Below are 13,411 nucleotides of genomic sequence, written 5' to 3'. Positions count from 1 at the left end.
AAGGAGAAAATATAAAAATGCAGTAAATGAAACAGGCGAAAGGGAATGAAACCGTAAAATAATGAAACCAACTTTAATTGCAAAATTGCTAAGCAGGGATGGCCTTACAAATGTAAGGATGTAGATACACACTCCTGGAAATGGAAAAAAGAACACATTGACACCGGTGTGTCAGACCCACCATACTTGCTCCGGACACTGCGAGAGGGCTGTACAAGCAATGGTCACACGCACGGCACAGCGGACACACCAGGAACCGCGGTGTTGACCGTCGAATGGCGCTAGCTGCGCAGCATTTGTGCACCGCCGCCGTCAGTGTCAGCCAGTTTGCCGTGGCATACGGAGCTCCATCGCAGTCTTTAACACTGGTAGCATGCCGCGGCAGCGTGGACGTGAACCGTATGTGCAGTTGACGGACTTTGAGCGAGGGCGTATAGTGGGCATGCGGGAGGCCGGGTGGACGTACCGCCGAATTGCTCAACACGTGGGGCGTGAGGTCTCCACAGTACATCGATGTTGTCGCCAGTGGTCGGCGGAAGGTGCACGTGCCCGTCGACCTGGGACCGGACCGCAGCGACGCACGGATGCACGCCAAGACCGTAGGATCCTACGCAGTGCCGTAGGGGACCGCACCGCCACTTCCCAGCAAATTAGGGACACTGTTGCTCCTGGGGTATCGGCGAGGACCATTCGCAACCGTCTCCATGAAGCTGGGCTACGGTCCCGCACACCGTTAGGCCGTCTTCCGCTCACGCCCCAACATCGTGCAGCCCGCCTCCAGTGGTGTCGCGACAGGCGTGAATGGAGGGACGAATGGAGACGTGTCGTCTTCAGCGATGAGAGTCGCTCCTGCCTTGGTGCCAATGATGGTCGTATGCGTGTTTGGCGCCGTGCAGGTGAGCGCCACAATCAGGACTGCATACGACCGAGGCACACAGGGCCAACACCCGGCATCATGGTGTGGGGAGCGATCTCCTACACTGGCCGTACACCACTGGTGATCGTCGAGGGGACACTGAATAGTGCACGGTACATCTAAACCGTCATCGAACCCTTCGTTCTACCTTTCCTAGACCGGCAAGGGAACTTGCTGTTCCAACGGGACAAGGCACGTCCGCATGTATCACGTGCCACCCAATGTGCTCTAGAAGGTGTAAGTCAACTACCCTGGCCAGCAAGATCTCCGGATCTGTCCGCCATTGAGCATGTTTGGGACTGGATGAAGCGTCGTCTCACGCGGTCTGCACGTCGAGCACGAACACTGGTCCAACTGAGGCGCCAGGTGGAAATGGCATGGCAAGCCGTTCCACAGGACTACATCCAGCATCTCTATGATCGTCTCCATGCGAGAATAGCAGCCTGCATTGCTGCGAAAGGTGGATATACATTGTACTAGTGCCGAAATTGTGCATGCTCTGTTGCCTGTGTCTATGTGCCTGTGGTTCTGTCAGTGTGATCATGTGATGTATCTGACCCCAGGAATGTGTCAATAAAGTTTCCCCTTCCTGGGACAATGAATTCACGGTGTTCTTATTTAAATTTCCAGGAGTGTATGTATCATTAGGGGTAAAATAGATACTGCCTACCGGAAAATAGACACACCTTCGGAGAAAAGAGAGCTGTCTGTTTGAATATCAAGAGCTCAGATGGAAATCAGAGCTAAGCAAAGAAGGGAAAGCAGAAAGGAGGAAGTAGTACATAGACCGTCTATACGAGGGAGACGTATTTGAGGACAATATTATGGAAATAGAGGACGACTTAGATGATATGAGAGATACGATACTGCGAGAAGAACTGGATAAAACTTTGAAAGATCTTTGATGAAACAAATCCTTGGGAGATGCCAAAACTCCGTCAGAACTATTGATAGCCTTGGGAGAGCCAGCCATGACAAAACTCTTGCCATGTGATGAACAAGATGTATGAGAGAAGCAAAATACCCTCAGAGTTCAAGAAAAATATAAAAACTCCAATTCCGAAGAAAGCAACTGCTGACACATGTGAAAATTACCGAACCGTCAGTGTCATCGGTTACGGTTTCAAAATACCAACGCGAATTCTTTACAGAAGAATGGAAAAACTAGTAGAAGTCGACCTCGGGGAAGGTCAGTTTCGATTAGAGAAATATAGGAACACGCGAGGCATAATTGATTCTAAGACTTCGTAGAGAAGATAGGTTAAGGCAAGGCAAACATACACTGGTAGCATTTGTAGACTTAGGGAAATCTTTTGATGATGTTGACTGGAACACTCACTTTCAAATTGTAAAGGCCGCAGGAGTAAAATATGGGCAGTGCAAGGCTATTTACAATTTGTACAGAAACCATATGGTAGTTATGAGTCGAGGGGCATGAAAGGAAAGCGGTGGTTGAGAAGGGAGTGAGAAAGTGTTGTAACCTATCCCCGATGTTATTCAACCTGTATATTGAGCAGGCAGTAAAGGAAACAAAAGGAAAAATTTGGAGTAGGAATTGAAGTCCAGGGACAAGAAACAAAAACTTACAAGTTCGTCGTTGACATTTTGACTGTGCCAGAAGACTGCAAAGGACTGGGAAGAGTAGCTGAATGTAATGGACAATGTCTAGAAACGAGGATATAAGACGGACGCCAACAAAAGCAAAACGAGGATGGTGGAACGTAGTGGGATTAAACCAGGTGTTGGTGAAGAAATTAGAGTAGGAAATGAGACACAGTGCTATTTGGGCAACAAAGTTACTGATGATGGTCGAAGCAGAGAGAGATAAAATGTAGTCTGGCAATGGCAAGAAATGCATTTCTGAAGAAGAAATTTGTCAACATCGAGTACAGATTTGTGTTAAGAAGTCTTTTCTGAAAGTATTTGTCTGGAGTGTAGCCATGTATTAATGTGATACATCGACGTTAAACAGTTTAGATAAGAAGAGAGTAAAAGTTCTTGAAATGTGATGCTACAGAATGCTGAAGACTGGTTGGGTGGATCATGTAACTAACGAGGAGGCACTGAATATAATTGGAAATAAAGGAAATTTGTGGCACTATATGACTAGAACAATGGAACAGATGGTAAGTCACATTCTGAGACATCAAGTTATCACCAGTTTAATACTAGGGGGAAGCGTGGGGGTAAAAATTGTGGAGAGAGAGAGAGAGAGTAAGAGAGAGAGAGAGAGAGAGAGAGAGAGAGAGAGAGAGAGAGATGAATACAGTAAGCAGATTCGGAAGTATGTAGGCTTTAGTAGTTACTCGGAGATTGCACAGGATAGAGTAGCATGGTGAGCTGCGGTAAGCCAGTCTTTCGACCCAAAAGAACAACAACAACAACATGAATTTACTTTGAGTTTCCTCTCAAGATCTTGTAACCTGGTTTCGCAAGGCTTTGATTTATTGACTTCAGTTATTCTTAAATGCGTTTCTTGTGAAATATGATACCTTACCCGTGCTACGCCACATAGCAGTAAAGGGCAGGAGAGTGGAAATTTTTATTAAGTCTCATTCGCACTGACCCAGGGAATATAAAGTTCAGCCAGAGGCAGAGGCTCAAGCAGGAAGCGTACAGGTATGCTGCGAGTGGATCAGGCCTTCGACACATTATGTCAACTACGAATGAGAAAAACGCATCAGCAGAAAGAAGAGTGTGACAGGAAACCAAGGGAAGTGAGACAAGCATATTCGTTAGCTTGTAAGAAATGGCACAAATAACTCTACTTATTACACAAGAATAAAATAACTTGATAGAGCAGCCTGTTCAGTGAATAGCGAGATAAGGACACATCCGAACATTAAGAAGCAAGCCTCACGCCATACTCTCGTGCTAGCTTCCTTTAAATACTCCAGTATTCCAGCTCCCATCAGTTGATCACAGGAACTGATGCCATTCATAGCACTAGTCCTGGAGTGTACGATTATGATACTGTAGTGAATCTACTCCTAGATACTTTAGCAAAGTCCATGAAGTAGCCAAAGATGTACTTGACGCGGTGGTCTTCGTCTGATGAACTTCACGCTGCTAGCCACCCGCTACCCATTGACGGAGGGACTGACTGCCTCCTGACGACACATTGTAGAGTGCTGCCAACGCTAAACTTCAACGTGGAAACCAACAATAGAGCGTCTTGGTGTCAACGTACCTGGGGGGCCTCCTGGGGCATCAGGCCCATAGGTACATAAAGTGACTGCACGGATATTGACTTAAAGTACATCGCTGACGACTCATCGAGGGTCGTCGTAAAATTCGGAAGGGGAGTGAGGACACTCCAGCAGGCAGGATAAGACCGTACTTTCTCATTGGACAACGGCGGCCACCTGCCAGCTGGCGACGCTCTTTGGCGCCAAGGTTGCTAAAAATCCTCTCCTGCGCGTGCTGACGCTGACCTAACTAACAGATCCAGCTAGAATCCAACACGCAGCTGAGTGAATCACCAGCCCAGTATGGTGCGGGAGAAGAACGAACTGTAAACATAGTGAATAAATGATTGGACTTTAATGATGTACTACTAGCGTCTAAGACACTTCAGTTTCCCAGCAGCCATTCTGACCTCTCTCACAGGGATGTCTACTTTTCCTCTTGCACCAGCAATGAACTGAGGTCATTGATATCATTACTTGACACAGTAATCAGATGCATTCCTTAAGCATTTTTTATGAGTGTTGATTTAGTTATCAAATATTACAAGAAGAAATTATTTTATTTAATTAAATTATCCAATTAAGATCTTCATGCTTTCGATAGGCAAGATGCCTCAGACGGTCTACACATTTTGTACAGAAGCTAAGCTGAACTGTGAATGATAAAAACTTAAGTCAGTGTACGTCTGCTGCGTCGCGCGGACTGAACAGGAAGATAGTAATTATGCTCATGGATAAACGATCGGTAAGTCCGATTGAACAGCATCACTCAAATTATATGTGTATAGTTGAGTAAGGTATTGCACAGAATGAAGGCTGTTTATGCAATTGCTTGATTTCCTAGGGTGGTATAATGGAAATCCGCGTTAGTAACATCAGAAGTAATGGTGCCCATTGCAGATTAGTGTTCAGCATCATTCCATGTTAAATGTCATCAGTATTATCCAAACTTAAGAGAAACAGCAAAATATGGTGAGATCAGTGTTAAATGTTCAACAGAGCTACAATTCTCTATATATACATCCCGTACAATCATGCTGGAGAAGGGACAAGAGAGGAAGAAAATAGTGCACTTACATTTTCGGGAGTGGCCTGATTTTGTGTGTCCAACAACAACTGATGTGATGCTACAGTTCTGTCAAATTGTGCGGCATCAGGTCTTGTTATCAAGTGCAGGGCTCACTGTGGTTCACTGCAGTGCTGTAGATGGCCGAACAAGAACATTATTTGCACTAGATATTCTACTACAACATATACGAGAAAATAAAACTATTGATATATTTGGTGTTGTTTACAATCTCCGAAAGCAACGAACAAATATGGTACAGTCAGAGGCTCAGTATGCATACATCTGTAAGTGCATGAGGGATGCGTTAGCGAATACAGCATATCCAAAACATGACAGAACTTCTACAAGTTCACTGGAACCAATCTATGAATCTGCAGGCCCTGCTCTAAATGCTACAGTCCACGACAGTTCAAGGATGCTGAATGCAAAATCGAATATAACTGAAAATGAATATGAACTGTAATTTATTGTGGAACATTATTTAATGTTGTGTATTGTGCTTACGAAATATGAACTGAATTAATTACATGAAATTTGATCTCATGATTTTCAAGCATCAATCATAAATGAGAGCTAAGATGAACAAGTTCTAGCAAAAAGGAAACACACTATATCCTCAATTTACAAAGGCGACAAAAATGATTTGGAAGTGATAATATTTCTTTTCCCAACCGAACTGATTTGTAACTGGCTTCAATAGCTCTTGCTCAGATGATAATATAGTTATTTAGAGAAATAGAGCACCCTACCTGATATAATTTATAAAAAAATATCAGTGTGATATATGTTAGTTGGAAACGTTTATGTTCTCTTAACAGTGAAAGTGATTGATTCATGACCAGAAACAGCATGTGAACATTGCAGCACTCAGAATCATTTGAAAATAGATTTTAATTTTACCAATCCTGAGTTACTGTGATCAGTGTAGTAGCTCCCCATTCATTCCTTTAATGTCACTCTTTCCAGTACAGGAATCATTTCAGCGTATCTACAAACGACAGTGGCACAGAGCAACGATCATTCTGTGTAGAGCTCACGATGGGTGGTATAGGCCATGCAACGCAAAACATTTCGTATCCTGGCACCATTATTCCAGTTGAAAAGTGCATTTATCTAATATTTTACAAATAAATTGAAGCCTCCTATCTGCATTTACATAGTATGAGAACATTCGATCATTCCAGTTCATTCCGCTACAAACTGTCATGACTGTGTATGGTTACAGATACGGATATAGTTTCTACTATCGAGTCTTGTAGTTACTCATCGCCGCCGGACTGAAACCTGCATTGTACCCCGTCGTCCGAATACAGGGGCAGTTTCACAACTGGAGATTTGATGTACGGCTATTGTTCGGAGACAATTTGCAGAGATTCGCAGTTGAGCAGGTTGTGTGCAGTCAAACGTGAGTGTGGCAGTAGGTGAAAACATTAATAAAGAGCGATTCATGCCAATGGAATGAAACAGAAACTCCCTGGGTAGCTTGACTGAAGTAACTGAATCGTGTGAAAGCTAATGTACTCTAAATGAGTTCCAGGCATCACAGTATAATTTCCTATTAACTCTCTGTAAGTTCCTCTTCATACAGATAGTTGCAGGTCCTCGGCTGTTCAGCATAAAATGTCGAATCAAAACGCCTTCATCGGCCAAAGTTTCCATTTATTTTGTTTCAGCAACCAGTATCAGTGCAACATTACATCATCTTCAGGCCCCCTGACCAACAGGTAGGAGCATCCCATGTCTCTTTATATACGAACTGTTGCGCGCCAGTATAATATTCTGCGCCGATATTAAAACACTGCTGGACATCTCACTGCACAGCTGCAGAACCAAAGCAGAAGAGAAAGCAGGCGAATGCACAGTACCTACATCGGAAGCTAACCTGGATTGGAGTGTTGGCATTCCACAAAGTCTATTGTCCCACACCTCTTGAGCTGAATGACCAAGATGCCGAAGAAGTAGAATTACGATACTGAATAGAGAGCAGAATGTCGTTCTGGTGACCACGCATAACAAAGCAACAACACGCGAGTTAAGAGTGGTAATGGCGTTGCAGCATACTGACGCTGTAGAGATGAAGATTGAAGTCCTGAAAGAGAGTTGCGATGGTGCTGTTCGCCGCAGACCGCTAGGGGACTATCGGTCATACCAACTGAAGGATGTCATCGACACAGGCGGACAAACACAAGTACACTGTGCTGTATAGCTAGAATCTGTTCTGCAGCTAACCAGACCCAGGCCGAACCTCCATCCGTGGTCTACTGAGATGACTACGATCAACGTGCCACCGTCAGTTACGTCTGTTGACTCAGCTCCTGAGAGCTGCTGATGGCTTATCCCCCACCGCATTCGCTGACTGGAGGACTTTGGTGTCTTCCAGCACCAGGCGCCTGCAGGCCTCGCTGATGATCTCTGGCGGGTTTATCAGCCGTCATCGTTGCAGGTCTCTTCAGTAATTGCTTCCCCCGACTTGCAGCTATGAGGTGACTCTTGTGTCGTGGGCCGCTTTCCAAAGCATGCAACCCATGACGTAGTTCTTCACTAATACGAATATCTGGTGTGGAGCTGGTGGGCGCCTTTCGCAGTCATCGACTCTGACATCCACAAGAACGCCCTGGAAACCGGTTAGCACAGCCGCAGCGCACGGGGCAGAGCTGGCTGTGTTGCCGGCGCTATGGTTTGACGCCCTTTCACAACGTAGCAACTGCTTCGTGAGCTGTAGCCTTTGCGCCGACACGGCAACACCGCAGGAGTGCCTTTCTGTTCACTGCCAGTGTCACAGTAGTAGGGATTACCTAGTCTAAGGGCGTCTGTCAGTTTATTGCTTGAGTGCGTGAGGTCAAATATCGTGAGGCACGATTGTTTGCTAGTAGCGCTCATTACCCTAGACGAGTGAAATATTATCTCGTGCATAGCACCAGTCATTTCCAATATCTAAATAAGTTGATTAGTATTTTATCCATCCTGAGGAACTGCAGTCGTATACAATGAAATAACAAGCAACCAGTTGCATAAAAGGAGTTTAATTTCTTCACCGGTTTGGGCCACTTAACGCCCTTCTTCAGAAGGTTATATCTATCGCATTATTTGCGAGTGTCAACAATGCAACAGTAGGACAGTAAGTGCCCGGCAGCGGTAAATAAATTAAATTTATTTTATGCAACTGCTTGGTTATTATTTCGTTGTAAATAAGTTGTGTTGAATTTAGCCCTTGGAGGCGTTTCTTGACTGCTGTTTAATGTTGAAACGTTTTTTGGACGTGTTGACTTGTCGTTGTAACTTTCAGGTGACGTCTCTCTAATCTTTTACGAAAGAACACCAGTCAAAAAATGGCTCTGAGCACTATGGGACTTAACATCTGAGGTCATCCGTCCCCTAGAACTTAGAACTACTTAAACATAACCAACGTAAGGACACCACACACATCCATGCTCGAGTCAAGATTCGAACCTGCGACCGTAGCAGTCGCGCGGTTCCGGACTGAAGCGCCTAGAACCGCACGGCCATGAGGGCCGGCAGCGCACGAGTCGCTAATCTGTAACATATTTATGAACCTGTTGTTCGCACGACGTTTGTTAATGTTGAGACACACTTGAGGTGACTGTATTAGCGTAGTTGTGTGTCGACTAATGTCAGTACTTCGTGATTAGGTGATGGTATTTTGTTCCTGGTATTTTCCTAGTTACTGAAATTAGCTGTGTACCCCCGTTTTAAGTTAACAAACGTCAGTTGAGCCCAGGAGACGGTCGATCTTCGCCATAGTTCAAATTTTTGTAACGTGCGCGCCATTCTGCCGTGCAGTGCGATGTGTTCTCTCGTCGCTGATTCTGATAACTATAGTTAAAGTGTCTGCGTATAGGCTTGTTGAGGCTAGGCTCCAGCTCTTCCAGTAATTTAGATCCTTGAATAGCACTATGTTGAGAATTTAATATCTTGTTTCTAGCTTAACTGATACCATTTTAGCAGCAGCCATTGTACCACCTTAGTTAAAATTTACGCCTTAAAGAAACCTCTTCTGATATTTGATCACGCCGCTTATGTAATTGCCATTAAGCCTTTATTGCTAAGGCTCCCACATGGAATGGTGATTATTCCAAGATTATGATAGGCTGCTTTCCCTGTACTTGACGTTTGGCACTGCATGTCTCTCACATAGACGTGGCTGTTAAAGGTTTCTCGTTCTATGATACTGAGGTGCGGGCGTTGTTCTATTATTTTCCACGCCTGACACGGGTATATATAGTTTAAATTACAATAAGAAGGTAAAACTAACTTTAATGGCGTCGCACCTCATGGCACGTTAATGTATAATTTCAGATCGTTTTAATTAAAGGTACTGTGTTTCTTCATACCTTAGGATAACGTTCGTCACGTGTAAGCTGTGATACACGTTTTAATGCAATTTAAGTAAATTTCTGTTTTCTTAAAAGCGACATGCGTCACACTTCGCCAAGGTGTCTATCTTGAATCTGTTTAAACAGCTCCCGTTTCTTACGAGTGACATATCTCACGTGTGGCTGTTTGGAACTTTTGATTCAGTTTAGGTAAAATCTTGTGCTTCTACAAGATGACATATGTCACTTTTTGAGAAATTGTACTTTCACGCAGTTACAATAAACACACATTTTGTATAAGGATTTTGATGCCGTTAGAGTAAATGCCCATTCTGTTTACGGGATGCACGTCTGTGCTTAGGAATATTTGTGTACAGTAAACTTTGATGGCTTCAGACCAATGATTTGAGTTAGTATGATTAATATTCTGATTAAAAAGATCTCTTAATGGTTTAATAAAATGGTTTACACAAAAGACCAAAATATACTAAACAAAAATTTTCAAAAATTTTTTGAAACTGTTTAACCAAATATTTTGATACAACGTTGTTAACTGTTTGTAATAGCACCTTACCACTCCCCTCACTCGCTGCCCTGCCGTTTAGAAATTCTTTAATGGATCAATTTTTTCTATAAAACGATCTTAATGCTTTTCTTGTAGTTTTTCTACAATTTTTTTCTTTTTTTTTTTTTTTTTGCTGCTGTTGTATTTTGTCTGTTGCTGGGAGGAGGCAAAGGCAAAATGATGTTCATAAGTATACTTACGCTGTGGTAACATACCGACCACTTTGTGCACACCGGTACTTAAAATATTTCCCGTGCGCGATAAGGCTGCCATCACTTGATGCACACCCAGTGCACGGGTATTCTCCGCGCTCGATGAGGAGCCGCAGAGAAACAATAGAGAGGCGAGACCGGAGGATGGTGAAGAGTGGAAGACGATAAAGCAGCATCTCCACGATTATTCCTTCTACTCAAGGCGATTGAGCGCCTCCGGAACACAGTCTGATGGACCGGCGAAGAGCGCCCGGTAGGGTTGGAGCCGCTAGGGTTGGAGCGTTATCAGGATGGCAGCATCGAGTGCTCGCCGCAAGATGGGGGGGAGGGGGGCGCTGAACCCCACCCCACCCCACCGAGCGCCTGAGAGCGTCCCCTTGAATGTGCTCCTCGAGATACGTTCACCGGTGATGCATTTATCGTTCGCGAAAATCACATGCTGAGCCATTAGCTGCGTTACATGGCGGAGCCGTCGGAGGTATATTACATTAGATTAGATTAGATTTACTACTTGCTCTATAGTTCGGTTGTGAGGAAATCAAGGGTAAAGAAAACGTCGTAAAATGAAAGTGCGTAACACTTATTTACAAAAAATTAGAAAATCTAATATAAGTTACATAGTTCTAAGGGCAGTGGTCTCCATGAGGGTGGAATAAGCCAAATACCTTAAACATATTTGCGTTTAAGACTTAATAAGCAACTTGTCTCTAAACATACAACGGTACAAACCACTTAGGTCCATATGGACTATTGTAGCCATGCATCATCAAACAGAAAATCAGATTGCAACTCTATTTTCCACATGTCACGTTATTGTACTGTAGATGTGCTGTCAGGTTATACATATCACTGCCGTTATTTGATGTTATTCGTGACGTAGTCATCAATCGTTTCTAAGAGATCTGCCACTGGATCTGAAGAAGTTGGCCACCAATGGTTCCTTTAAGCACGTCTCAAACTGAATGTTATTAATAATTACACAGTTCATGGCTCCTAGAAAATATTGAAAATGTGTTTCTAAATAATATACTTCTAGGACTACAGTAAGTTTTTTAAAATACGTATGGACATTAATCTCATTTAATGTTGGTCCCGTTCTTGCAGCATCTTTTTCTGGCCGCAGCGCCGTCGGAGATTTGATGTTTTACCGGATTCCCGATATTCAGGGTACACTCGTGAAACGGTCATACGGGAAATGCCCACCTCATCGCTACTTCAGAGATGCTGTGATCCATCACTCGTGCGCCGACTGTGACATCACGTTCAAACTCACTTAAATCCTGATAACTTGTCACTGTACCAGCAGTAATCGATCTAACAACTGCGCCACACTTTCCTTATACAGGCGTTGCCTATCGCAGCGACGTATTCTGCCTGTTTACTTACATCTGTATTTGAATACGCATGCGAGTATCAATTTCTTTGGCAGTCAAGTGTGCGTGTGTATATATTTCTTTGGCACTTAAGTGTGCGTTTGTATATATACACACGCGTAAAAATACTGAGGAACATCATTTTGCCTTTGCCTCCTCCCAGCAACACAAAATACAACAGCAGCCAAAAAAATGGTAGCAAAACTACAAGGAAAGCATTAAGATCGTTTTACAGAAAAAGCTGATTCATTAAAGGCTTTTGAAACGGCAGCGCAGCGGCTGAGGGGAATGGTAAGGTGCTATTACAAACAATTAACAAGATTATAACATAATTTTTGTTTAAAGAGTTTCCTAAAATTTTTGAAAATTTTTCTCTAGTGTACTTTTTCTTTGGTATAAACCATTTTATTAAACCATTAAGAGGTATCTTTAATCAGAATATTAATCATACTAGCTCAAATAATTGGTCTAAGGCCATCAAAGGGTGCTGTTCACAAATATTACGAAGCACAGAGGTACATCCCCTAAGCAGAATGGGCGTTTACTCTTAAGTGCGCCTGTGTATATACACACACGCACTCGTAAGCGCCAAAGAATTTGATATTGCCATGCGTATTCGAATACAGACGTAAGCAAGCAGGCAGAATACGCCGCTGCGATAGGCAACGCCTGTATAAGACAAGATTGTGGCGCAGTTGTTAGATAGGTTGCTGCTGTCCCAACGACAAGTTATCAAGTTATCAAGATTTGAGTTTGAACGTGATGTCACAGTCGGCGCACGAGTGATAGGTCACAGCGTCTCTGAAGTAGCGATGAGGTGGCCATTTTCGCGTACGACCATTTCACGAGTGCAACGCAAATATCAGGAATCCGGTAAAACATCAGATCTCTTACGGTGCTGCGGCCGGGAAAATATGCTGCAAGAACGGGACCACCGACGACTGAAGAGAATCTTTAAACGTGACAGAAGTGCAACCCTTACTTAAATTGCTGCACATTTCAGCCGTGGGCCATCAAGTGTCAGAGTGCGAGGAATTCAACGAAACATCATCGATACGGGCTTTCGGATCCAGGGGCCCACTAGTGTACCTCTGATGGGTGCACGACGCAAAGCTTTAAGCCTTGTCCGGGCCGGTCAACACCGACATTGAACTATTGATGACTGGAAACATGTTGCCTGGTCGGACGAGTCTCGTTTCAAGTTGCGTCGAGCGGATCCATGGACACTACATGTGAGCAGTGGACGGTTGAAGCTGGTGGAGCGTCTTTAATGATATGGAGCGTGTGCAGCTGGAGTGATGCGGGACCCCTGATAGTAGATAAGACTCTGACAGGTGACACGTACGTAATCATCCTGTCTGATCACCTGCATCCATTCATGTGGATTGTGAGTTCCGACGGACTTGGGCAATTCCAGCAGGACAATGCGACACCCCACACAGCTAGAATTGCTACATACTGGCTCCAGGACCAGTCTTCTAAGTTTCAAGACTTCCGCTGGCCACCAAACTCCCCAGACGTGACATTATTGGGCTTATCTGGGATACCTTGCAACGTGCTGTTCAGAAGAGATCTCCACCCCCTCGTACTCTTAGGGATTTATGGACAGTTCTGCAAGATTCATAGTGTCAGTTCCCTTCAGCACTACTTCAGACATTTGTTGAGTCACGCTACGTCGTGTTGCGGCACTTCTGCGTGCTCGGCGGGAGGGGGGTCCTACACGATATTAGACAAGTATACAATTTTCTTTGGGT

Source organism: Schistocerca piceifrons, chromosome 6, assembly GCF_021461385.2.
Source record: "Schistocerca piceifrons isolate TAMUIC-IGC-003096 chromosome 6, iqSchPice1.1, whole genome shotgun sequence".
NCBI classification, from domain to species: Eukaryota; Metazoa; Arthropoda; class Insecta; order Orthoptera; family Acrididae; genus Schistocerca; species Schistocerca piceifrons.
This window is presented reverse-complemented; position numbering follows the sequence as displayed.